General features: G+C 46.0%; 1 protein-coding gene across 1 annotated transcript in view; it reads right to left on the bottom strand.

Annotated features, from left to right (window-relative positions):
- LOC141098685 (cytochrome P450 2D17-like) overlaps positions 1–27,289 on the bottom strand; it is a 225,095-nt gene that overhangs the window by 151,003 nt on the left and 46,803 nt on the right. The gene's annotated exons all lie outside the window — the stretch shown is intronic.

Raw genomic sequence — 27,289 nt, 5'->3', positions numbered from 1 at the left:
CATAAGTACATCGGGCCTTATAAGATTACTAAGCTTGTCAGTAACGTTGCCTGTCGCCTTCAACTGCCAAGATCTATGAGGATTCACCCTGTGTTTCATGTTTCTCTACTGAAGGCTGCAACTCCCAATTCTTTCCCTGGTCGTTCTTCTTCCCCTCCTGCTCCGGTCCTCATCGATGGCCAGGAGGAGTTTGTCGTGGAAAGGATCCTGGACTCCAGGTTGCGTAGAAACGGGGTGCAATACCTGGTACAGTGGCAAGGCTATTCTTCTGAGGACAACTCGTGGGAACCAGCCTCCAATCTCCATGCGCCTCGTTTACTCCGCCAGTTCCATCAGAGGTACCCGGGAAAGCCTGGACTGGGGCCATCCGGAGGCTGTCCTTAAGGGGGGAGTAATGTAATGTTTTCGGACTTTTATGCTAGATCCGTTATCTTCGCATTTAGTGTGTCGGCCATCTTGTTTCCTGGACTGTGCATTGACTTTTGCCCTCAACCAATATGGAGTCCTCAGCTTGTCGTTGGCCATCTTGTTTCCTGGCATGTGCAGTGACTTTGCCCTCAAATAACATGGAGTACTCAGCTATGATGTCCCTGCCCTGTTTCCTGCCAATTGTCCTTTTAATCAGCTCCAGCTGATTCACCTGTGCTCCTGAATCAGCTCTATTCCCAGTTTGTGACTTGGTCTGTGAAGCCTGGATCTCCTCTGCTTGGAACCATTTGTGGACACAGAACCCTTCTGCTTGCCAGCTACTTCTGACAGGAAAGTAATGGACTCTGAATATCGTTGGTTGTTTGCCTAACTCTGCAACTATCCTGCTACTGCACTACTTGTATGAAGTAATACAAGAAATGCTTAAGAAGCTTATGTCTCATGTGTCTTATTATACCCATGCGTTAGACTCTAGATAGACTGTATACCATATGACACCCTGCCAACTGCCACTTCAGCGCGCCCCCTGCTCCTTTTACCCTTGCCCCGCCCCCTGTTTTCCTGACAACTTCAGTCAAGTCTTTCCCTTTACTGTTCTCCCAGTATCGTTCCCTCAGGAACCCTGATGGCGGTCCCCTGGGTACCTGCCAGGTCACTGCATGGGAGTCCTCCTCCCCACACTCCCCCACCTTGTAAGCTCGCCAGTCCTCGGGCGAGGGCCTTAATCTATTGAGTTTGGTCTCTAGGGGTTTCAATGTTTGTTGCCATATGAATTGATCTTGCTCATATCGTTCAGGGGGTTTGCCGGCTGTTGACCGCTCGGAGCGTCTAAGTTCAACTGGGGTAGAGTCGTCTGGGGTGGTGGACATCGGTGGGCTGATTGGTGCGGGTGGGCTAATCGTGTCAGATGATTCATTACTGAGTGGAGGGCCTCTGTGTCCTGGGAGACAATCTTCGCCGTCGTCTGGGTCCCAACATACGGAAGACGGCACGGATGTCGACGGGGTAGGCTCCGGTTGCTTCAGGTCGGAGGAAGTACAAGGTCATAACATATTATGATGCACAATACGAGTGGGCAATGTTTCATCCTTCTCAGGTCGTATCTCGTACACCGGTCCGTCTGGATGGATACGGCGTAAGACCCGACTTTCTTCCCAACGCGGCTCCAGTTTGTTCTGGGGGCGTTGACCTAGTACAAGCACCCGGTCACCACTTTGGAGGTGAGGAGGTGGGGTTGCATTCTTCCCTGCGTGCTCCCAGTCTAGGAGCTTATTGTGTACAATTCGGTGAAGAGTTTGCAGCCGGTGACGATGATTTCGGACCCAGGACGACACTCCAGTCCAGGGCTGAGGCTCTTCGGGGTCTAACTCCACCTCCGTGATCCCTTTACCTTCTCGTCCGAACAACAGGGAATAGGGGGTATAGCCAGTCACTCGATGTACCCTATTGTTATAGACCCAGACTAATTCAGAAACATATTCGGGCCAACGGGCCTTCTTGTCACTCTCCAGAGTGCGCAACATCTGAATCAATGTCCGATTAAATAGTTCACAAGCCCCATTCCCTTGCGGGTGATACGGTGTGGTCTGGGATTTGTCAATTCCATAGAGGTGATGTAGTTCTTCCATGACTTTTCCCAAAAAACATGCTCCCTGATCAGAATGTATTCGTTGAGGACAGCCGTATACTTGTATAAAGTTTCTACAAATTGCGGAGGCAGCTGACTCTGCAGTCTGATCCCGAGTGGGGGTGACCACAGCGAACTTGGTGAAATGATCCACCATGACGAGGCAGTGTTCATATCCCTGGAATGCGGGACCAATGGTCAGGTAATCCACAGTCAGGAGCTCAAGGGGTGCTGAAGTCACAATTGTCTGTGTTGCGGCTCGCTGAGCGGGCGGTTTGGCCAATTCACATAAGCGGCACGTCCGGCAAATTTAGTCCACAACAGCCGGCAAGCATGGGTGATAAGCTTTCTGTTGCAACCATTGCAAAGTCTTTTTAACTCCAAAGTGGGCCCCTTTTTCGTGAGCCTCTCGAGCCAGTTCGTGTAGTTGAGCTCCGGGCGTAACCACCTGCCAAACCGTCATTCAGGTTGTTTGCGATGTTACTTTATGGTACAATAATCCCTTTCGGATAACCAACCTCTCCCATTGTCGCAGCATAAGCAACAGGTCTTGAGTCAAATTTTGCCGTTGAGAGTTAGTGGGTAATTGCCCAGCGGCGACCCATGTCCTGAGAAGGCCAACCTCTTCGTCTTCTTGTTGCTGTTGTATCCACTTATCCCGGGATTGTTCCAATATGCCCCTTGGGGTCTCAGAGGAAGATATTTTTTTATTGTCAGTTGTAAGCACGGCAGCAGTGAGAGCGAACTGTATTTCCTCTCCTTCTAATTCTTCGTCTCGATTCTGTCCTGGAGTTGTATGTTGAATCCTGGAGAGGGCGTCTGCATGGACATTCTCGGCCCCTCTTTTGTAGATAATCTTATAATTGTACTTCGCCATCCGGGCCACCCATCGCTGTTCCAGAGCCCCCAATTTGTCGTTTTCCAAATGAGCCAGCGAGTTGTTGTCAGTTCGCACTACCACCTCGGAGCCCGTTAGGTACTCTGTGAATCTCTCCGTCATAGCCCACACCACTGCGAGGAGCTCGAGCTTAAAGGAGCTGTAATTGTCAGGGTTACGCTCGGAGTCATGGAGTGAGCGACTTCCATATGCGATCACCCTCTCCCGGCCATCCTGAACCTGTGACAACACAGCCTCCAGCCCGTGAAGACTTCCGTCAGTGTGCAAGATGAACGGTTGAGAGAAATCCGCGTAAGCCAACACTGGGGCATCTGAGAGCACAGCCTTGAGGTCTCGGAAAGCCTCTTCCTGAGGGTGTTGCCACTGGATTTTTCGCCCATTGGCCTCAGCGGGAGCCCCCTTCAGCAGGTCGTGCAGGGCTCGAGCTCGACATGCAAAATTCTTTACGAAGCGACGGTAATATCCGGCTAACCCCATAAAAGCCCAAACATCTTTCACCTTCTCGGGGGTAGGCCATTCCTGGATAGCAGCCACCTTCTCCCGGGATGGCCTCACACCCTCTGCCGAAATGACATGACCCAGATACTCAATCTGAGAGCGAAATAGGTGGCATTTCTGAGGCTTCACCTTCAACCCGTACTTTTGCAACCGGCTGAGTACATGTCCCAACCGCTTCAGGTAGTCCTCAAAGGTGGCGGCATAGACGATGATGTCGTCCAGATAGATCAACGTAGCCTCAAAATTGAGATCTCCCAGACACCGCTCCATCAATCGCTGAAAGGTCCCAGGGGCGTTGGCCAGCCCGAACGGCATCCGATTAAACTCAAACAGTCTCATGGCCAATATGAACGCCGTCTTGGCTCTATCTTCTTCTGACATGGGCACCTGCCAGTACCCACTGGCAAAGTCCAGGGTTGAAAAATATGTTGCTTTTCCCAAGGCTAACAGGGATTCTTCTATGCGGGGCAGTGGATATGAGTCTTTAATAGTGCAAGCATTCAGTTTACGATAATCCACACAGAATCGTAGTGTACCATCTTTCTTCCGGACCAACACGATTGGGGCTGCCCAGGGGCTTTGACTTTCCCGTATCACCCCTTTTCGCAACATTTGGGCAAGCAAAGTTTTCACCTCTTGATAGAGTTGTGGCGGAATCTGTCGATATCGTTCCCGGATAGGGGCCGCTCCTGCTGTGGGGATTTCATGAGTAATGGCAGTGGTACACCCAAAATCGTCCTCATGACTAGCAAATACTTCATGGTACTGTCCCAGCAATGTTTTTATCTGTGAGAGTTGGGCTGCAGTTAATCCAGAAAGCTCAGCCCGCATCTGCTCCAAAATATTTCGGCCCTTCTCTTGTGCTGAGACTTCGTGGGCCTGTAAGGTTCGTATTGTTACTTCCCAAGGATCCTCGGGGTGTACTCGTAATTGAACCGCAGGAGCTGGCAGCACTTCTTCTAAAGGCCTGACTAGTTGGGCCAGCACAGTCCGTGCTTTCAGAACGGTGTCTTGGTCTGCAAGGTTAACACAGCGCACCAGGACGGCTCCTTTTTGCATGGTAGCCAGGGAACGGGCCACCAGTATGCCAGGAGGTAAGCGCTCCGAGTGACACGGCTCCACCTGCACCTCCACGCCCTCCAAGGGTATCGGGGCTCGAATGGGCAGGGCCACCACAGTCTGTCCAGGAGGTAACACAAGCAGGGGAGTCGCTGGCGTGATGACCTTACCCAGAGCCTCGCCTTCCTGGCGGTCCTGATGTACCCGTGCTCCCCCCACCAGCTGCTGGAATACCTGTCCCTGGGCTGTGCGAGAACCCCACTGCTTCAGAATCCTCTGTGTAGGGTCATTGAGCAGTAGGTTGCCGAACTCTCATAGAACATTCATGCCTAGGGTGACCACCACCCCTCTGCGACCAAGGGATTTACCGCACAGCGTCACTTGCACCCACACCACCCCGACAACTGGGACCGGCAGTTGGTTGGCAGCAACTAGTCTGATCAAGGCCCCCCACTGAGGCCTTGTTGCTTCCGGGAAGTTCTGTTGAAAATACGTTGCGGGCATAGTGGTTACTTGTGACCCCGTGTCCACCAGGCACCGGACGGCCCGGCCCTCCACTTCTGCCCAAACCACCGGGCATTTTGCTACCAAATCTTCTGGACTTCCACCACCCCTAGTTGTGGTTTTCGGCTCCGAGCGGCGTCCCCCCAGCCCGGAGCCCTTTAGTTTAATGGCGGCCGGGGTGGGTATCTCCCACACCACGGACACTCTCGGGCAAAGTGGCCTGGTTCTCCACACTCAAAACACCGGGCTTGTGTGGGTTGACCACCCCGCGGGGAGCGTGATCCCCAGAAGCCGGGATTAAAGCTAGGTCATCCAGTCCCAGTCTCGGTTCTTCTCTTTACTTCGGCCAACTCGCCCTTAATACTTTTCAGCTCTTGCTACATCTCTTCCACCCACTGAGACTCCTTGACTACATTCACGGAGGCCTCCACACCTCGGACTTTCCCCATGGGGACCGCCATCCCCTGCTCCTGCTCTCGAGCATGTGCCTGACTCCCCACTTCTGAAAAATCTATTCGGGGATTCATTCTGATCTGTTCCCGCAGCATAATACAGAGACACAATAGTGCAAAATTATACAAGAATATCAATATAAAAATATTAAAATAAAAATAAAAATAAATCTTGGTCCACAGAAATCCTTCCACAAATGATGGAATGTGAAAGGCAAGAAAAAGCCACAAATAAGATAAGATTCACACGAAATCTGTACAAGAGAATAAAAATTATTAATAAAAAGCGCACAAAGATGCCAATTAAAAACATAGTATAGGTGATCAAAGAAAGGGGGCAAATCTCAGACTTTCATTCAAACCCTGGGGTTGTAATGTACGGAACCTCCAAATCCATCTAGCCTCCCTTTGTGCTAAATGGCGACCATAATTACCAACCCGAAGATTGGGTATCAACCTATCAATACCCTTGAATAGGAAGCCAGAGGGGACCTTGAAGTGACGAGGGATGGTTTTCAATGATCCAATCTCAGTTTCATTGGCAGGCGCCAAAATATCACGAATGTGCTCCCATACACATGTCTTCAGAGAACGAGTTGTAAGGCCCACGTAAATTTTATTACATGGGCACATGCCATGATATACAACCATGTTAGTTGAGCATGTAATTATCTGAGTGATCAAAAAGTCACTACATCAGATGAAGAAAAATGCGTAGCATGAAGAATATTAGGACATGCTATGCATTTGTGGGGAGGAGGACTCCCATGCAGTGACCGGGCAGGTACCCAAGAGACCGCCATCAGGGTTCCTGAGGGAACGATACTGGGAGAACAGTAAAGGGAGAGACTTGACTGAAGTTGTCAGGGAAGCAGGGGGCGGGGCAAGGGTAAAAGGAGCAGGGGGCGCGCTGAAGTGGCAGGTGGCAGAAAGCCTGAGAGGAGACAAGAAGCCATGTGGGAGAGGACTGAGGTAACAGACTGTGTGTTGAGGAGAGACAGGCAGGGGACTGTAAGGAGAAACCTTTGGACTCACTGACCGGTGACACGGGAGAGACTTTCATCGGCGGTCCCTCCCCTCATACGTTCAGAAAAAGCCACGCCCGCTGATTCCCTCCATGGTGTGACAGGCCTGGGACCCCAGGCGACTGCTGCGACGAGACAGCAATCCGGTACAGCGGCCAGGACACTGCCCCCCTACCTTCTCCCACAGCTGCGGCCCTGTCATCAGCGGCCTCAGGGGGTGCCACCTCGCTATAGGCGGCCGTAGAGCCCCCGTCCCGGTTACTGGGGGGGCACTAAGCGGAGGCTGTGAACCGTTATGTTTTTGGACTGCATCATGACCTGGCTGAGGGACGAGAGCTTCTAACCGGACGCTTGGGAGATCCCCACTGCACCAGTCGCTTCAGGGCCTGTTGCGCCCCACCGTACCAGTTTCTTCAGTGCCTGTTGCGCCCCACCGTCACAGTTTCTTCAGGGCCTGTTGCGCCCCACCATCCCCTTTTCTTCAGGGCCTGTTGCGCCCCACCATTCCAGTTTCTTCATGGCCTGTTGCGCCCCACCGTCCCCGTTTCTTTAGGGCCTGTTGTGCCCCGCCATTCCAGTTTCTTCAGGGCTTGTTGCGCCCCACTGTTACCATTTCTTCAGGACCTGTTGCACCCCACCGCTCCAGTTTCTTCAGGGCCTGTAGCGCCCCACCGTTCCAGTTTCTTCAGGGCCTGTTGCGCCCCACTGTTCCACCAATTCATCAGGGCCGGTCGAGCCCAAATCCTTCCGGGAGATCGAGGATTACAAGGCAGCCACATCAGCGATCCCTCAGTGGTCGCATCTGCCAACCCGAGCGACGCCTGGAAGGTTAAGTGCACTATAGAACATAAGGGCCCTTAGTTTGGACATTCGTGGCCTTTGACACCTGGAATAGCCGGGTTGTTTCCAGTTTATATAAAAGCATTGTTCTATTGTTATACGGTTTCAGTCCCTGCGAGGACAAATGTTTGATACCCCTTTTTGCTGATTCAGCTTAGCCTCGGCGGCTTAAAGTTTTATAAAAGTTCATTCTGCAAACCACATTCGGTCTCGTGTCTCGTCACTGCATCCTGCGAGCCTGCTCGAACCCTACACTATTTACCACAGGGTCTACAACTCCATGGTATAGAGCAAGGTACTGAAACTGTAGAAAAAATGGTAGGTGGAGTGATTGGTTTAAAATAACTCCTAACCAAATGCAAATTGTCTCTTCAGAGAGGGAGAGGACTAGAACTCTAGTGCCACCTATAGGAAGTAGCAATCCTAAAAGTCAATGTTGACCCTTTTACGAGCCTTGTTACATGACTTAGGACAAAAGTCAAACCAGATTCTCAATTTGCAGACACTGTGTTTTGGGGTACTGCCCCTCATCAGTGCAAAGTGTGAGATCTGGTTTTGCTGTATGAGAGGTGTCTGACCGATATTCAAGAAGTATCGTTTCTCCTTGTGGAGAATGACATGCTAAGCATGCCGAGATGAGGAGACTTAAAGCCGCAATGCTCCTCTGGGAAATATGCAAATTGTCTCTTCAGAGGGGAAGAGGACTAGAACTCTAATGCCACCTATTGGAAGTAGCAATCCTAAAAGTCAATGTTGACCCTTTAAGGAGCCTTGTTACATGATTTAGGATAAAAGCCAAACCAGAATCTCAATTTGCAGACACTGTGTTTCTTTTTTTTCTTTTTTTTTTTAAAACCATTCATGTTAGTTATAAACAACTTAATATAAGCTCATCAACTGAAATGTCGTTGTTTCAACTCTCATCATCATAGTTCATATTTATTTTAGTATAACAAACCAAGGGTATTCACAAAAAACATCCTAAACATCAATAAACGTCACTAGAATTCACTGATGTTTGATCAGGTGCTGCTATTTTTTACATTTCCAGACACCCTCTGCATCAGAACCACCGCCTTCGCTGTCTAATTTATAAATCAAGTATAATCTAGAAAGGAGCAGCCCAACACACTTATTCACAGATACATGCTTCTCTTTGAAAATTCTTAAATTCCTCACATCCCACAAACTCTGCATCACACAAATCATAATTAACCATAGCATTCTATTCTTCACACGACCACATGCACCAATTCCAAACTTTGCAACATGCCAGTCAATAAAACTCACACCCGCTAACTCCTTACACAACTCACTTCCACACTTCCACACACTGCACGCGTAATCACAGTCCCACATAGTATGCCACACAGTCTCACATCCACCACATCCTTCCCTAGGGCACTCACCAGTTCTGGACAGACCTCGTCTCTTCTGAACCTGTCGCACAGGCAAAATGTTGTGCAAGGACATTCATACAATATCCCTTTGTCTATTAGACATCCCGTGCGTTCCCAAACTCTTCCATGCAACCGAAACTTCATTCCCTCTCAACCCCACTATATTACCTTCCACATCATTCTTAAATATTATTTTCATCACTTTCTTAGCCATTCTAAAATCATTCATCGGTACACTCAGCAAATCATGCTTCCTCACAAACTTCTCAATCACCTCATACCAGACCGGACACTTGAAAGCAACAGGCACTCTAGCATCCCTCTTTCTCCAATATAAGCCATATGACATCCAACCAGCAGAATAACTTGCCATATACGCTCCCTTATTTCCTTTATTCAGCAAAATAACAACAGTTTACACTGTTTATACTGAAGCCCCAGAAAAATCTCAATGTTTGGAAAGGCCATGCCACCATGGTGACACGCCTTAAAAAGACTTTCTCTCTTAAGTTTCTCTATTTTACTGCTCCAGAAAAAAGTAAAAACTAACTTTTCCACTCTTTTTATTTTCCTACATGATGGTGGAAAACTGTTGCAATAAATAGCAAAATTGGAAGAATCACCGCTTTTGTGACCAAAATCTTACCACTCAAGGTCAAGTCTCTCAGTTGCCAAAAATTTAACTTACGCTCTATGCGCAATCCACACTCCTCCCAGCTCTCCTTACCTTCCAAGTCCTGATTAAATAATACTCCCAGCACCTTGATAGCACCCTCCTCACACTTTACCCCCTCCATTTTAACCCTGTCATCCCCAAAACATTTAAAACTGCATTTATTCCAATTCACTCTAAAGCCAGACGCACCACAGAAAAACTCCAAAAGCAACTTAACCCTACTCATAGACGCAACACTTTCACTCACAGCCACAACAAAATCCATATATCAAAGAACTTTCACATGCTTCCCACCACTCCCAGGTGCCAACAAACCTCGCATCATTTTATCACGTCTCACCAAGAACAACAAGGGTTCAATCACATATACAAACAAGACGGGGACATGGGACACCCCTGCCTTACACCAGACTTAATATTCACTTTCTCACTCAACCACCCATTAACAAGAAAGTCACTTGACACACAATAATACAAAGACATTATCCCATTCACATATTTTTTAGGAAATCCCATTTTCTCCAGAACTTTAAACAAGAACACATGCAAGACCCTATCAAACGCTTTCTCAAAATCAATTGTCAGAACCATACACTTCTGATTCCTTCCCATGCAGTCTCCAATCAAATCCCATAATAACAATAAGTTATCACTCATACTTCTCCCAGGCACAGCACACACTTGATCCTCATCCACAACACTACCAATCACCTCACGCATATGATTCGCCAACAATTTGCTATAGATTTTCTAATCTGCATTCAGCAATGTTATAGGTCTCCAATTCTCTAAACACTTTCTCTCACCTTTCTTATGCACAAGCACAACCACCCCCTCTTTCATTGATTCACACAACTTACCACTCTCCCACATATACTTACATATCTCAGTCAAATCAGCACCCAGAAAATCCAACGCCTTCACATAGAATTCTACCGGCAATCCATCTTTACCTGGAGTCTTATTCTTTTTAGCACTCTTCATCACGTTTTCTACTTCATCCATAATCACGTCCTCATTCAAAATATCACTTTCTCCACTATCCAACTTGTTCTCTAACCCATTCAGCACTTCTGAAGCAAACCCAGAATCAATTCATTTTTTATCATATAACTTGCTATAGAACCTATTCACCTCCTTTATCGCATTCTCACCTGACACACACAAACCATTCTTATCCTGGATTTTATCCATACCAACCTTTCTCCTGTTCATTTTCTTGAAAAAGAACCTCGTGCACTTTTCATCTTTCTCAAGATGTTCTATTTTGGTGCGATAGATGATTTCTTTCCCTTTTTCTTCCATAACACGCTTTAATTCACTCTTTGTCTCAGCCAGCAGATCAGACACATTCATCCCACTTTCTCCACACTTCATTAACCAGTCTAAATGCCTGTTTAAATCATTTTATCTACTCCGATAAATAGCAGGTTTTTTATAGCCCCATTTTTTGAAGAATTTCTTGCAACACACCTTAACCTAGTCCCACCATTCCATCACACACGCAAAATCCCTCTTACATACTCTCCACTCTTTTTACTTTATTTTTAATTCATTCATCACATCCTTACCTTCTAACAATCTTATATTCAGCTTTCAAACCCCACCCCTATACACACGGTCATCAATCGCATGAAACACACCTCTCAAACACTCATGATCAGAAAAAGGTACAGCATTTTGTTCAAAATTCATACACAACATATTTTTGGAAAACAGCATTTTATCCATCCTAGATGCAATACCACCCCTGTCAGCATGGTACGTTGGCGGTGGTGGGATGCCAAATTTCAGAGCAGAAGCATCTAGAAGGGAAAAATCAAAGATAAGATTAGATAACTTTTTACCAGTTATGTCACAATTCCCTTCTGTGATGCAATTAAAGTCTCCAACTAAAACTGTAGGCATTTTGCCCGGAAGAAACAAACTTAATTTTTCCAAAAGAGCCAGACGCTCCTTTTTCTTGTCATGTCCTGATGGACAGTACACATTAATAATTCTAGCCCGCCACCCCCTATAGCTAACATGTGCAATTATACATTTACCCACCTCTACCACTGTGTAGCTATCTAAACTAATCCCCCTGTTACCCATTAATATCCCTACACCATCATTCCTATTAACACATGAGCCAGACCATACATGCTGTCCGTAAGGCCAGTCCTTATCGCTTGGCGTGTCCACAATCCCACATTCTTGAAGACAAAAGATGTGAGCGCTCATCTGTTTAATATAATCTAGAATGATTGCGCTCCTGAATTTGAATCTAATTTGCCTGACATTCAGGGACGCAATGCCCCAACCAGCTTGGGGAGCCATAACATAATTGTGTTATTTACATGACGACAAACACGCCACTTCTTCAGCCGTTTTGGTCTTCCATCTGGAACTGGAACTCCTCGAATCTGTTTACGGCTGCGGGAATGCCTAAAAAAGCATTGGTATCAGGAGAGAATACATTCTAAGTAGAGATGAGCGAGTTTGCCTTTTTCAGGGTCGAGTCGGGTTTCATGAAACCCGACTTTCGCAAAAGACGGGTCGAACGAAATCGGCCGACAATAGGGAAAAGTCGGAGGCCGACTGAAACACGAACCCCAATGCAAGTCAATAGGGAAGCAAAGTCGGTAGGGAGTGGAGAACAATAAACACACCCACAGTGCCCATTTCAATGCCAAAAACATCAATTCTTATTAATGAAGCTTGTCAACCTTAATTTACTTCATAATAATAGTTACGCATTGAAAATTGGGGTTTATTTGGCTAAAGTTTTGGCGGGGGGTAGGGCTGGCTCCAGGTTTTTGGGTGCCCTGGATCAAAGAGTGTCAGTGCGCCCCTTTAACACATACCACAACTCATGATGCTCCAATACGGCACAGAAATATAGGTATAGTACAATGATAAATACTTGACTGCTTACATGACATGACTGATCTATTTTAAATTGTACAATAGCTCAAAAAAAGGACAGTATATTACTCCATAAAGTATTATGGCCACCACATTGTGCGCCATACAGAATAATGAGCCCCATATATTTCTCCATACGGAATAATTGATCACATATAATGTTCCATATAGTATATGATGAGCTCCACATAATGCTACAGTATATGATGGTCCCCATGGACGATGCTCCAGTGTGTTATGGGCCCAAATAATGCTCCATATATAATGGGCCCATTTCTAATGCTCCAGTGTATAATGTGCCTCATAGATGCTGCTCCAGTTTCTGATCTGCCACATTTGGAATGCTCCAGTATATGATGTGCCTCATGGATGATGCTCCAGTGTATGATGGGCCCTAATAATGCTCAATATACAATGGGCCCCATTTCTAATGCTCCAGTGTATCGTGTGCCCCATAGATGCTGCTCCAGTGTCTGATCTGCCCCATTTATAAGGCTCAAGTATATGATTGGCCTCATGGATGATGCTCCAGTGTCTTATGGGCCCTAATAGTGCTCCATATATAATGGGCCCCATTTCTAATGCTCCAGTGTATCATGTGCCCCATAGATGCTGCTCCAGTGTCTGATCTGCCCCATTTGTAATGCTCAAGTATATGATGGGCCTTTTGGATTATGCTCCAGTGTATGATGGGCCCTAATAATGCTCCATATATAATGGGCCCCATTTCTAATGCTCCAGTGTATCATGTGCCCCATAGATGCTGCTCCAGTGTCTGATCTGCCCCATTTATAATGCTCAAGTATATGATGGGCCTTTTGGATGATGCTCCAGTGTATGATGGGCCCTAATAATGCTCCATATATAATGGGCCCCATTTCTAATGCTCCAGTGTATCATGTGCCCCATAGATGCTGCTCCAATGTCTGATCTGCCCCATTTATAATGCTCAAGTATATGATGGGCCTCATGCATGATGCTCCAGTGTATGATGGGCCCTAATAATGCTCCATATATAATGGGCCCCATTTCTAATGCTCCAGTGTATCATGTGCCTCATAGATGCTGCTGCAGTGTCTTTTCTGCCCCATTTATAATGCTCAAGTATATGATGGGCCTCATGGATGATGCTCCAGTGTATGATGAGCCCTAATAATGCTCGATATATAATAGGCGCCATTTCTAATGCTCCAGTGTATCATGTGGCCCATAGATGCTGCTCCAGTGTCTGATCTGCCCCTATTTATAATGTTCCAGTATATAATAGGCCTCATGGATGATACTCCACTGTATGATGGGCCCTAATAATGCTCCATATATAATGGGCCCTTTTTCTAATGCTCCAGTGTATAATGGGCCCCGTAAATGCTGCTCCAGTGTCTGATGTCCCCCATTTGGAATGCTCCAGTATATGATGGGCCCCATTTTTAATTAACCCAGGCATGGTATGTGAAAAGAGCTCCATGGAGTAATTTGAAGTGTGGGCTGCCGCATCCTTCACTTTTGGTGTGGGTGAAGGACACAAGGAAAGGGGTTGCTCCTCACCATAAGCCTGCACTTAATGACTCAGTGCTTGCATTTTTTTAAACTTCAGAAGAGGAGACGATAGAGCTGGAGGCTGTTTCAGCAATGTAACCCAAAAACTGTTCCTGATGCTTCGGCTTTAAAAGCAGTCTACCTACTCCCAGAAAATGGAGCCTTACATTCCTTCCAGAGCTACACCATGGCGCAGGCTCAACACTTCCTGCCTTAGCTGCTATTGTGTTTTTGGCTCTACCAGCAGATGCACCACCACCACCATCAGTACCAGGTGGCCCCCATGCCCACATCCGTGTCCTCTTCCTCCCTTCTTCCTCATGTTTTGTAAAATGGATCCAAAATACAAGAAGATATATGGTACTGTATCAGAAGCGAACAGCTCTATACAGTCTAGGGATAACAGTAAATCTCCGTATATATTTCATGAGTCATACGCAGACGCTCACAGGCTCAGTATGGAATACCCAATAAAATAAAAAGTTGAAAAAGGGTACAGTATCACCAGATACAAGGTATATATAGTATAGTGTAAACATTTTGAATCTCCGCATACATTTCAGGAGGCAGACACAAACGCTCTCAGGCCCAGTATGGATTACACAAGAATATGAAAAGCTGTAAATGGGTAATATAACACAAGCATACACCTACATACAGTGTTGGGGTAATCTTAAAGCTCCTAATATATTGCCGGAGTAACAGACATACATTCACAGGCTCATTATGGATTACACCAGAATCTAAATAGCTAAAAAGGTTACTGTATCAGAAGCGTACAGTGGTATACAGTGTTGGCCAAATTTGAAATATCGGTATATATTTCCGGAGTCACCCTCAGACGCTCACTCAGTCTGGGTTTGACCATAATAAAAAATGTTGTAAAAAAGGTACTCGATAACAAGATAGTAAGTATATACAGTTGTGGCCAAAAGTATTGACACCCCTGCAATTCTGTCAGATAATATTCAGTTTCTTCCTGAAATTGATTGCAAACACAAATTCTTTGGTATTATTGTCTTCATTTAATTTGTCTTAAATGAAAAAACACAAAACAGAATTAAGCAAAAAGCAAAACATTGATCATTTCACACAAAACTCCAAAAATGGGCCAGACAAAAGTATTGGCACCCTCAGCCTAATACTTGGTTGCACAACCTTTAGCCAAAATAACTGCGACCAACCGCTTCCGGTAACCATCAATGAGTTTCTTATAATGCTCTGCTGGAATTTTAGACCATTCTTCTTTGGCAAACCGCTCCAGGTCCCTGATATTAGAAGGGTGCCTTCTCCAAACTGCCATTTTTAGATCTCTCCACAGGTGTTCTATGGGATTCAGGTCTGGACTCATTGCTGGCCACCTTAGAAGTCTCCAGTGCTTTCGCTCAAACCATTTTCTAGTGCTTTTTGAAGTGTGTTTTGGGTCATTGTCCTGCTGGAAGACCCATGACCTCTGAGGGAGACCCAGCTTTCTCACACTGGGCCCTACATTAAGCTGCAAAATTTGTTGGTAGTCTTCTGACTTCATAATGCCATGCACACGGTCAAGCAGTCCAGTGCCAGAGGCAGCAAAGCAACCCCAAAACATCAGGGAACCTCCGCCATGTTTGACTGTAGGGACCGTGTTCTTTTCTTTGAATGCCTCTTTTTTTCTCCTGTAAACTCTATGTTGATGCCTTTGCCCAAAAAGCTCTACTTTTGTCTCATCTGACCAGAGAACATTCTTCCAAAACGTTTTTAGGCTTTTCAGGTAAGTTTTGGCAAACTCCAGCCTGGCTTTTTTATGTCTCGGGGTAAGAAGTTGGGTCTTCCTGGGTCTACTACCATACAGTCCCTTTTCATTCAGACGCCGACGAATAGTACGGGTTGACACTGTTGTACCCTCGGACTGCAGGGCAGCTTGAACTTGTTTGGATGTTAGTCGAGGTTCTTTATCCAACATCCGCACAATCTTGCATTGAAATCTCTTGTCAATTTTTCTTTTCCATCCACATCTAGGGAGGGTAGCCACAGTGCCATGGGCTTTAAACTTCTTGATGACACTGCGCACGGTAGACACAGGAACATTCAGGTCTTTGGAGATGGACTTGTAGCCTTGAGATTGCTCATGCTTCCTCACAATTTGGTTTCTCAAGTCCTCAGACAGTTCTTTGGTCTTCTTTCTTTTCTCCATGCTCAATGTGGTATACACAAGGACACAGGACAGAGGTTGAGTCAACTTTAATCCATGTCAACTGGCTGCAAGTGTGATTTAGTTATTGCCAACACCTGTTAGGTGCCACACGTAAGTTACAGGTGCTGTTAATTACACAAATTAGAGAAGCATCACATGATTTTTCGAACAGTGCCAATACTTTTGTCCACCCTCTTTTTTATGTTTGGTGTGGAATTATATCCAATTTGGCTTTAGTACAATTCTTTTTGTGTTTTTTCATTTAAGACAAATTAAATGAAGATAATAATACCAAAGAATTTGCGTTTGCAATCATTTTCAGGAAGAAACTGAATATTATCTGACAGAATTGCAGGGGTGTCAATACTTTTGGCCACAACTGTATATTATAGGGTACAATTGAAATCTCTGTATACATAGTCCCGTAGTCACTCTCAGATGCTCACTCAGTATGGATTTGACCGTAATACTAAATGTCGAACAAAGGTACTGTATAACAAGATACAAGCTGTATCGAGCATAGGTTAAAAATTGGTATCTCCGATTCACCGTATATATAGAAGGCGTAAACCACTCACACTCACTCACTATGGATGATACCGTAATACAAAATTGTGAACAAAGGTACTGTATCAACATATACCAGGTGTATCCAGTCGAGGGGTAATTGTAAATTTCCATCTATACTTCCGTAGTCAGACACAGACACTCACAGGCTCACTATGTATTACACCAGAATTTAAAAAGTAGAAAAAGGGAAAGGTAGTCGAAGCGTACCACAGTCTACAGTGTTGTGGTACTTTTAAATCTTCGTATATATTTCAATCTCAGTAAGCCAGTCCAGATTCTCTGCTACTGGAAACTACATGGATACAAGTACAGACAGAAAGTAGAGTGTTAGCAGAAATTTGGGAATTACTCATCACGGGAAAACCTCCCGGTAGATGCTGCAGAGGCGATTCAGACCCTCAATTACTGTGTCTGTGGAGACAGCGAAAACGGTTCTTTGTGAAGAAAGGATTGCTTTATCGCAGTAGCGTGGATCACATCACCGCTACTCATCTCCATCAAATTGTGATCACAGGGAGAGATGTAGACATGATCCTCACAGCCTATCATGATGTGTCTGGTCATTTTGGAGTGCAAAACACAGAAGCCACAGGCCATAGGTGATTCTGTTGGATTGGCATGAGAGGAGACATTGAAAAATGTTGGCAGGAATGTCACACATCTGTGGCTATCACAACTGTGAAAGGTGATCATAAAGCACCACTGCATCCGTTTGTAAGTTGACGTCAATTACAAATGGTAGCCATTGATCATCTGAAGGTAGAGGCCAGCAGGACATGCGATAGCTACATCTTAACCATCATCGATCAATACTCCAAATTTCTAGTGGCCGTCCCTGTGAAGGATTTAACTGCCCAGACTACACAGCGGTGGAGCAGGGAGAGGTAAGTATTGCAACATGCAAGTGCTGTGGCCATGACCAAGCAGGGGGAGCACACTCATGGTCGACGGTACTGGCACAGGGCCCCTCATAGTACGCTGGTGTGTCTGATGGCGAGTGGGACCCCCCACCATCAGAGACACTGCATTATACTATGAGGAGCCCTGTGCCAGTGCCGTCGGCCATCAGTGGGCTCATCCACCTGTTCAGAGCAACGGCACTTGCCCAGGTGTGCCAGGTGTTGACCCCAGCCATTGGGGGGTGGGTGGGCAGCCCACTTAGGGAGGTTTAAAAAATGGCATATGTTGATGTGTTTGCTGGACATTCAGCTGCTGCAAAGGGTGGAATTGGGCAAGTCCGAGGAAGAGGAGGACAAAACCGAGGCAGTTTTCTGGCAACCTATGTGTCATCAGGGGATGGTGGGACAAAATCCTTTGAAACCCATGCATGGTTCATTTTAATGAAGGTTAGATCATCAACATTTTGGGTCGACAGACGGTTCCTTTTTTCGGTCAGGATTGATCCAGCAGCACTGAAGACTCTTTCAGATAGCACATTAGCAGCAGGGCAATCGAGCTCCTGTAAAGCATATTAAGAAAATTCAGGCTAGGTGTCCAGTTTAGTGGCCCAATAGCCAAAGGGGAATGACCTGTGAGGGAGAACATCGATATGAGAGGAGAAGTAGTTTGTAGCCATAGTTGACAACTGCTGTCTCCTGTCACTTTTAATCGATGCAGTGTTAGCAGTCGGGTGAGCGGTACTTGAAAAATCATTCCACAACATGGTCATTAAATTCCTGTCTTCAAAGCCACTTCGGCTGTGTGCACCTGGGGTACTCGGTACCGGGCCGGTATCAGTGGGATGTGTCACAGTGGCGGTGACCCGGACCATGGCCCTGGGCACCCAAGTAATAGGAAGATGTGAATGGTAGAATGTAGTTAGATGAATAGTTCGTGACGCCACCTGTGGTGTTTGGCAAGGGAGGTGTTAAGCCGACGCTGCAGACAGATCCTCCGGGACAGATGGTGTGGTGCAGCAATGATGTTATAGCCCTCCTCAGGTAGGGCTGTTGTCCCAGGGCAGTGTAGATATGGGGACACTTAGATGGTGTTGTGTTTGGCACAGGTGATGTAGCAGTGCCAGGCGGACGGACGCAGGAAGGAATGGAGGACACCAGGGCATGTAGTTCCAAAGCTTTACTCACAGTCTGTAGTGCCCGCTTCTGTGCCGTGTCCTCCGGATCAGGGACTCAGTCAACTTCCAGGCAAGATGGAATGCTCCCTTCCACACTCTGCCAACTTATGTGCCTCTTCTGAATGTCTCCTCTATAGCGCCTTTAAGTGTGAAGATCTCCTAGTACTGAGTTACACTGGAGTTCCTCCTGACAGATGTTCCCAAGAACTCTACTTGCACGGCAGACAGCTGTAGCCTGCTTCGGGGACTCTCTACTCCTGAGTCCCGGCTCTCTGTCTGTGTTCCTGTTGTGCCCTCTAGTCTTAGATGGGAGTAGTGCATTTACAGCCCACTACTCCACCGGTGTCTGCTGCAGAACCATTAGTGTTCATACAACCTCGGGGTCCGGGCCGGTGGTGGACAGGGATGGCTTTTCAAGAAAAGAAGTGCTGACTGGGTAGGTCATAGCGTGGGACAGAGTAGGCCATGAGCTCGCGGAAAGCTTCGCTTTCAACCAAATGGTAGGGCATCATCTCTAATGAGAATAGTTTGGTAATGTAGGCGTTCAAACACAGTGTACGCGGATGAGAGGATGAGTACTTTCTTGTCCTACTCAGAGTGTCTGGTAGGGTGAGCTGGACTGGAGAGCTGCATACGGGGGAAGTAGCGATGGACCGGATGGAGTGAGAGGGGGTTGGTGATGGTATTGGTGGTGATGGCCTAGATTCAGTGTTGTGTTGCAAAACCATTGAGATTCCCTGAGTGCTTTGGCCTTGCGACGACACCTCCACATTTAGTGCTGGTGTTGTGCTTAACGGTGGTCTTACAGTGGGGGAAGCGATGGAGCGTTGCTGGCTACTTGCAGTCGGTGCAGGTGCACATGTGCTACCTGAGGTTTTGTAGTCCGTCCACGCTTGCAAATGCATGTTGATTAAATGTCTAAGCATGCAACTGGTATTCAAATTTCTGAGTTGTTTACCTCAGCTAAAGGTCCTTTCGCACTTCTTACAGGTTACCTTTGCCTCATCAGTAGGATCTTGGACAAAGAAGTGCCACACTGCACTCTTCCTACTATGGTATACATTTTCTGGCCCTGCACACTGTGCTAAGTTGACCGTCTGGCCAAGTTGCCCTGCAACTCTTTTAGTTTTTGCTCCACGTTTTTGGACAGCTCCAGGCCTGCTAGATAACCGCTGCTGTGATGTCAATGCCTGCTGCGGATCCTTCTCCTTATCTGAACTATTGCCAGCGCCACCCTCCTGCCCCAATGGATGCCAATCCGGGTCAAGAATTGAGTCATCCATCACCTCCTCTTCAAAGTCATCTGCACCTTCTTCTTTACCTTCCTCTGTGTCACCGTGTAAGGTGGTATAGTATGCGGGAAGGGGCACCTGAGTTTCATCAGGGTCAGATTTTGGCTCAATAGACTGCAAGGGCAATGTAGTGCTCTGGGTCAATGTACCAGCAGAATCATCTAGCAGTGGCTGTGCATCAGTGCACTCCATGTCAGATTCATCTTGGACTGGGGAATTCAGGATTTGACTGGATAACCCAGGCAATGTATGTGAAAAGAGCTCCATAGAGTAATCTGAAATGTGGGCTGCCACATCCTTAACTTTTGGTGGGGGTGAAGGACACAAGGAAAGGTGTTTTTCCTGACCAGAACCCTGCACTGAAGACTCCGTGCTTGCAGGTTTCGAACGTTCAGAAGAGCAGGCAATAGAGCTGGTGGCTCTTTTGGCAATGTACTCCAAAACCTGTTCCTGATGCTCCATCTTTAAAAGCGGTTTTCCTACTCCAAGAAAAGGGAACCTTACAGGCCTTCTTGGGCCAGATGATGACGCAGGCTCAACACCTCCTGCCTTAGCTGCTATTGTGCTTTTGCCAGAACCAGCCGATGCACCCCCACCATCAGTACCCCTGCCCACGTCTGCAGCCTCTTCTACCATACTTCCTCATGTTTGGGAAAATGTACCAAAAATACCAGCAGACAGATGGTACTGTATGAGGAGCGTCCTCCTGTGTTAGGTGTATTCAAAAAATTAAATCTACGGATATATTTTGTTAGTCACAGACGCTCTCACAGTATGTATTTGACCGTAATCCAACAAGCAGATATAGGGAACTGTATCAGAAGTGTACAGCTGTATACGTTTTTTGTGTAACTAACAATCTCAGTATATGTATTTACGGAGTGTCACACACACACGCTAACTCTGTATAGATGTGACTGTAATGCGAGCAGCATATATACAATACTGTTTGAGAATCGGACAGCTCTAGACAGTGTGTGTATGGAAAATTGTCAATCTCCATCTATTTTTATACGGACTGACACACGCTCTCTCTGTTTAGTTTTGACCATAATACAACACAGATATACGAAACTGTTTGAAAAGTGGACAGCTCTCTAAGGTGTAGGTCTGGAAAAATGGAAAATCTACTCGGCTTGTTTTTCCAGCGTCACACACAGATAGCTTCTATTTGTCCGTGATACAAGGCGGTACACGGTAGTGTGTGAGGAGTGTACACTGCTATACGGTGTGTGTATGGAAAATTGCCAATCTCCGTCTATTTTTAGACAGACTGACACACTCTGTCTCTGTCTAGTTTTGACCGTAATCAAACAGCAGATATACGAAACTGTTTGAAAAGCGGACAGCTATATAAGGTGTAGGTCTGGAAAAATGGAAAATCTCCTCGGCTTGTTTTTCCAGAATAGAAAAAACACGGCACTCAGTGTGGAGAGAGGTGCACAAGTCGGGTATCCAGCCAACTAACAATGTAGTACAAAAACTTGGCACTCAAAAGAAAAATTGATTTGACAGTTCCTTTATTGTAAAAGGCATCCAGTTAAATATACTTCTTTTACTTCTTTAAACGTTTTCGGTCATACAATTGACCTTCATCAGAAACAGAATTTTTTTCACAGTTGGTTTTAACTGAGCGGAACTGTAATGGAAAATTCCATATATTATTATTAAAGAACCGCTGTCATAAGTAGGCACTATTCAGTACTGGGTATATTCATTAATAATGTAGAGAAACAGACGTCTGGGAAGCAGCAGCTAATGAGGATGAAAAGACACCATTCATGTAGGAAATCACCAGACCCACGGGTTTGACACCTTGGGTTATACAGGGACCAGTAGATCCAATAATTGGTGTGGGTGTCCAGAAATTTGTACTGTAATATATTCAGGAAACTATCCTGTATTGTTTGTGACAGGCATGAATGTCCACAACTGGGTGCTGTGATTTTCCAAATGGTCTGTCCTGCCCAGGGAGGCAAGTGTGTCACAGGGAGAGTGAGAGCGCTGTTCAGGAGAAGCACTGAGGGTGCAGAGGGATAGCGCTTAGTCTGTGGCTGGACGCATGTGCTGCTGGTATGAGAGATGCTGTATCAATTGTATGACTGAAAACGTTTAAAGAAGTAAAAGAAGTATATTTAACTGGATGCCTTTTACAATAAAGGAACTGTCAAATCAATTTTTCTTTTGAGTGCCAAGTTTTTGTTTTTCCAGAGTCACACCCAGATAGTTTCTATTTGTCCGTGATACCAGCCGGTACACGGTAGTGTGAGAGGAGTGTACACCGCTATACGGTGTGTGTATGGAAAATTGTCAATCTCTGTCTATTTGTACTATTTGTATACGGACAGACACACGCTGTCTCTGTCTAGTTTTGACCGTTATAAAACAGCAGATATATACGAAACCGTTTGAAAAGCGGATAGTTGCCTAAGGTGTAGGTCTGGAAAAAGGGAAAAACTCCTCGGCTTGTTTTTCCAGAGTCACACCCAGATAGCTTCTATTTCTCCGTGATACCAGCCGGTACACGGTAGTGTGTGAGGAGCGTACACCGCTATATGGTGTGTATGGAAATTTGTCAATCTCCGTTTATTTGTATATGGACTGACACATGCTGTCTCTGTCTAGTTTTGACCGTAATCAAACAGCAGATATACGTACAAAACTGTTTGAAAAGCGGACAGTTGTCTAATGTGTAGGTCTGAAAAAATGGAAAAACTCCTCGGCTTGTTTTTCCAGAGTCACACCCAGATAGCTTCTATGTGTTCGTGATACCTGCCGGTACACGGTAGTGTGTGAGGAGTGTACACCACTATACGGTGTGTGAAAAAATGAACGCTCGGTAACTCACCAGATCAAAATAATAAAAGTTGGAGTGCTTTGAAAAAAGCAGTTTGAACAGCAGTGTGCACACACCAATACAGCTAGCAGGTAGCCTTAAAAGGCAGCCTAATCACCACCAGTGCTGCTGCACACAACAAAAATCCTCCCCTTTCACTGCACACTAACTGGACAGTGAAAAGCGCTATCAGCAGAAGCAATTTTTTTTTCTTCTTCCCTGCCTAACGCTCTCCCTATTCAGAATCAGCAGCAGCAGCACCTCTCCCTATTCTAAGATCGGCAGAAGTAAGATGGCGGTCAGCGGTCACGGCCTTTTAGACCCACTGTGACGCCACACAAAGCCAGCCAATCATTTCAATGCCCTTCTCTAAGATGGTGGTGGCTGCTGCGTATGTCATCGCGTTGCCCACAGTGTGCGTCCTCCATCATTGGCTGAGAAAAGGCGCTGGAATCATTTTTTGAAACGCGACTTTGGCACTCGGTTTCAGCGACGTCATTGCCGACCTGACGCTAAGGTCGGGTTTCGATCGGCGAAACCCGACTTTAGCGAAAGTCGGCTATTTTTTAATTTGACCGACCCGTTTCACTCAACTCCAATTCTGAGGGTAACTACGTTCGCTCACCAGACTTAAACCAACTTCACCGGGGTCTGCCCAATCCGTTCAGGGCTTCTTACAGGAAGTTCCACGCTCCTCATCCTGAGAGGACCTCGCAAGAGTGAAGTCACCTTGATCTCCACAACTGGCCAACTCCTCCTCAGTAGCAAGCCAAGATACACTGGGGGTATTGCAAAGAGTACTCTCCAACTCCCCCTCCCCACAGACATCAGACTGATGAGGGAGCTCACATTCAACATCAGCAACTTCCAAAACTGCCACCTTTGGGCTGGGAGACTCCGTTTGGGGAAGGGCCTCCTCATGTGCATCCATGATTTCAGGTTCCTCAATAAGATCCGGGTCTGAAACCTGTGGAATGTCAACAACAGCAGCAGGGGGCGCAGCTGCCCCACCTAAGACCTCAGCGTAAGACCTAGGACTGATCCTGGCCTTACAGTCCCGATACTTATGACCCTCCTCACCACAAGCATTACACATAACAGGATTTGTGCAGTCTTTTGCCATATGGCATTGCAATTCCTGCAAGTTGGCATCTCCTTGCAACTATCCTGGATATGCACGAAATTTTTACACCTTCTGCAATACATCGGGGCATCTGGAAAGAACAAAAAAACACTATTTTTCCCAATTGAAAAATTAAGAGGGGGGTAATGGATGCCTCCCGGGCCTTGGGGATCCATCCCAAATCTCACAAAAAATTTGTACTTCCCGGTCCAGAGCCTTTCTCCATTCAGGACCCTGTGGGAGTACTGAACATAAATGCAATATCTTTTCAAAAATAAAGCAATGTCCTCCAGGGAAACAAAAGGGTTGTGCATGAAAACTACAAGTGGGATATCTCCCTTAGAGTACAGCACAGTAAAGGTAAGACCTTCCAGCAAAGGATTTGCAACTCCACTTTTCAGGGCAGTAAACAAATTCTGGCAAGCCGCCATAGAAGATAGCACCAGTACATACCTGCCTTCTCTCCTAAACTCCTGCAGGCATGTTATATCGGACTTCCGAATCTTCAGGATGTTATAAAACACCATGTTGACCAAATATTCCAGGGAAAAATGCAGCTTCTTATCTTCAGCGATGTCAATCCTGAATCCACTTTTGACCCGGCTATCACCGATCCCAGAGAATTGAAGTCGGACTCCCATTGTCCACAACTCCAAGGATCTCCTCCCCGAAACCTCCTGGCAATCTTGGCCTTCCGAAGTGGCGATGCCGGAAGGCCAAGAGACAGCACTCAAGGTATTCAGGAAACTCTGCACCTTGTCAGTGCAAAGTGTGAGATCTGGTTTTGCTGTGTGAGAGGCGTCTGACCGATATCCAAGAAGTATCATTTATCCTTGCGGAGAATGACATGCTAAGCATGCCGAGATGAGGAGACTTAAAGCCACAATGCTCCTCTGGGAAATATGTAAATTTATCCTAAGTCATGTAGCAAGGCTCGTTAAAGGGTCAACATTGACTTTTAGGATTGCTACTTCCAATAGGCGGCACTAGAGTTCTAGTCCTCCTCCTCTCTGAAGAGACAATTTGCATATTTCCCAGAGGAGCATTGCGGCTTTAAGTCTCCTTATCTTGGCATGCTTAGCAAGTCATTCTCTGCATGGAGAAACAATACTTCTTCAATATCATCCTATCCAAATGGTCACCCAAATTTTGTGACCTCCTAGCAACCACCCTAGGTTGAGCCGACACATATTGTTTCAAGACGGGATCCGCGAGTAACATGGTCAAGTGTTTAGCTATAGACTCATGCATCTCCTTCCTTCTCGAATTATATTGGGTCACCATCCTCACCTGTTTGTAAACCTCAGATTTGGTAGAGGAGTAAAAGAAGTTTCTGTCTACTAGTATTCCTGGCTTGATTATATGCTCTCTTGATTGATCTCTTGCTGTACCCACGGTCCAAAAGCCGCATCTTCATTTCTTCAGTCTGAGCCTCAAATGCCTCATTGGAGGAACAAGTACTCTTAATACGAAGAAATTGTCCTGTAGGAACCAAATTAATCACATGAGGAGGGTGGGATGATGTCGCATGTAGAACAGAATTAACCGCTGTTTCTTTACGGTAAACATCAGCAAGTAACGAACCATCCACACCCCTCTCCATCAAGACATCTAAAAAATCAATATGATTGAAATTAAACATATGGTAAATGAATATTAAGTTGATTGTCATTTAATTTTTGAAAAAACGACTGTAACTCAGAAGGTGAACTTCACCAGATGAGGTAAAGGTCGTCAATGTAGCGGGCATGTCTAGGTGACGCATCTCTGTCCATCCGATGATGCCCTCGGTGTTGCTGACTTCCGGGTTGGCCGGTGACGCATGCGCCGTATGTGAGCAATTAGTTATACCTTATTCTCCACGCTGATTGGTCACTTTGTGCTTAAATACTGCTTGTTTGTAAGTGATGCCATACCCCCAGAAGAAGGCACTGCGCCGAAACATGCGTTGGGGTGGGCAGTATCACAGTTCCATTAGGTAATGTTCTGGGCTTTTAACTCATTATATTGTGCTGCTTGGTTGTTATTACTTTCAATAGGTTTATCCCTGTGTAACTCTAGTTTTTGTGTCAATATATATGGACACTGTGTCCTTTATTGATTATTCCTGTTAACTTCAGTTACCTGTATTATGCACTTTGCACTTTTCCAAGCCTAGTGGTTAATCGTTTATCTGCCTGTCGGTTTACCACTGCCATCCTTATACTTTTAATCTACTTTTCCATTTCAATAAAGTTATTTTCTTTCTTAGGTGGTGGATTTACATTTTTTATTTATTTGTTTGATTTTAGTATGATTTATCATTATGTCTCCTCATTCTGCGGCACTAGATCTCCAGCGTTATCGTGCTCTGTGCTGCTACAGGCAGTAAAATTTTTGGCAAGGGTGTCTATGATGCCCATAGTATATTTTTTAAAAATATACCCCCATGGGGAAATGTTTGTCAGTCCAGGCACTGCGTGTATGGGCATCACAAGTCTAGGAGACCCGATCCTTTACACTGGGCCTAGTTTTTAATGATGCCTTCACCAATGACTCCTCATTTTCCGTCCCTAGATCACCAGGGTTAACGTGTTCTGTGCTGCTACAGGAAGTCAAATTTTTGGCAAGGGTATCTATGATGCCTATAGTATTTTTTTTTTAAATGTATCCCCCATGGGGAAATGTTTGTCAACCCAGTCACTGTATGTATGGGCATTACAAGTTTAGGAGACCCGCTCCTTTACATTGGGCCTAGTTTTTAGTGAGGCTTTCATCAATGTCTCCTCATTCTCGGCCACTATATCACCAGGGTTAACATGTTCTGTTCTGCTACAGGCAGTCCGAATTTTTGTCATGGGAGTCTATGATGCCCATAGTATATTTTTTAAAAACGTATCCCCCATGGGGAAATGTTTGTCAGTCCATGTACTGCGTGTATGGGTATTACAAGTTTAGGAGCTCGATCCTTTACATTAGGCCTAGTTTTTAATGAGGCCTTCATCAATGTCTCCTCATTCTCTGCCGCTAGATCACCAGGGTTAACATGTTCTGTGCTGCTACAGCCAGTCCAATTTTTGGCAAGGGTGTTTTTATGATGCCCGTTAATAATTTGAAACCAAAACAAATGCTAACGTATTTTTCAGATTATAAGACGCACTTTTGTTCCCCAAAATTTTGGGGGAAAGTGGGGGGTGTGTCTTATAATCCAAATCTGTGTGCTGCTGTGCTATAGAGTGGGGGGGCGGCTCTGGCATGGTGTCAGGGGGCTGGGGTGGGCTGGCTGCGGGCTACAGAGACAGTGGTGGTCACGTGCTCCCTCCCATTAGGCTCATGTAATATTCACTGCACCTGCTGTCCATCACCTCGGTGCTGAAGCTGCGCCGAGTTG

Source organism: Dendrobates tinctorius, unplaced genomic scaffold, assembly GCF_039654945.1.
Source record: "Dendrobates tinctorius isolate UK_male_01 unplaced genomic scaffold, ASM3965494v1 ptg000094l, whole genome shotgun sequence".
NCBI classification, from domain to species: Eukaryota; Metazoa; Chordata; class Amphibia; order Anura; family Dendrobatidae; genus Dendrobates; species Dendrobates tinctorius.
This window is presented reverse-complemented; position numbering and strand designations above follow the sequence as displayed.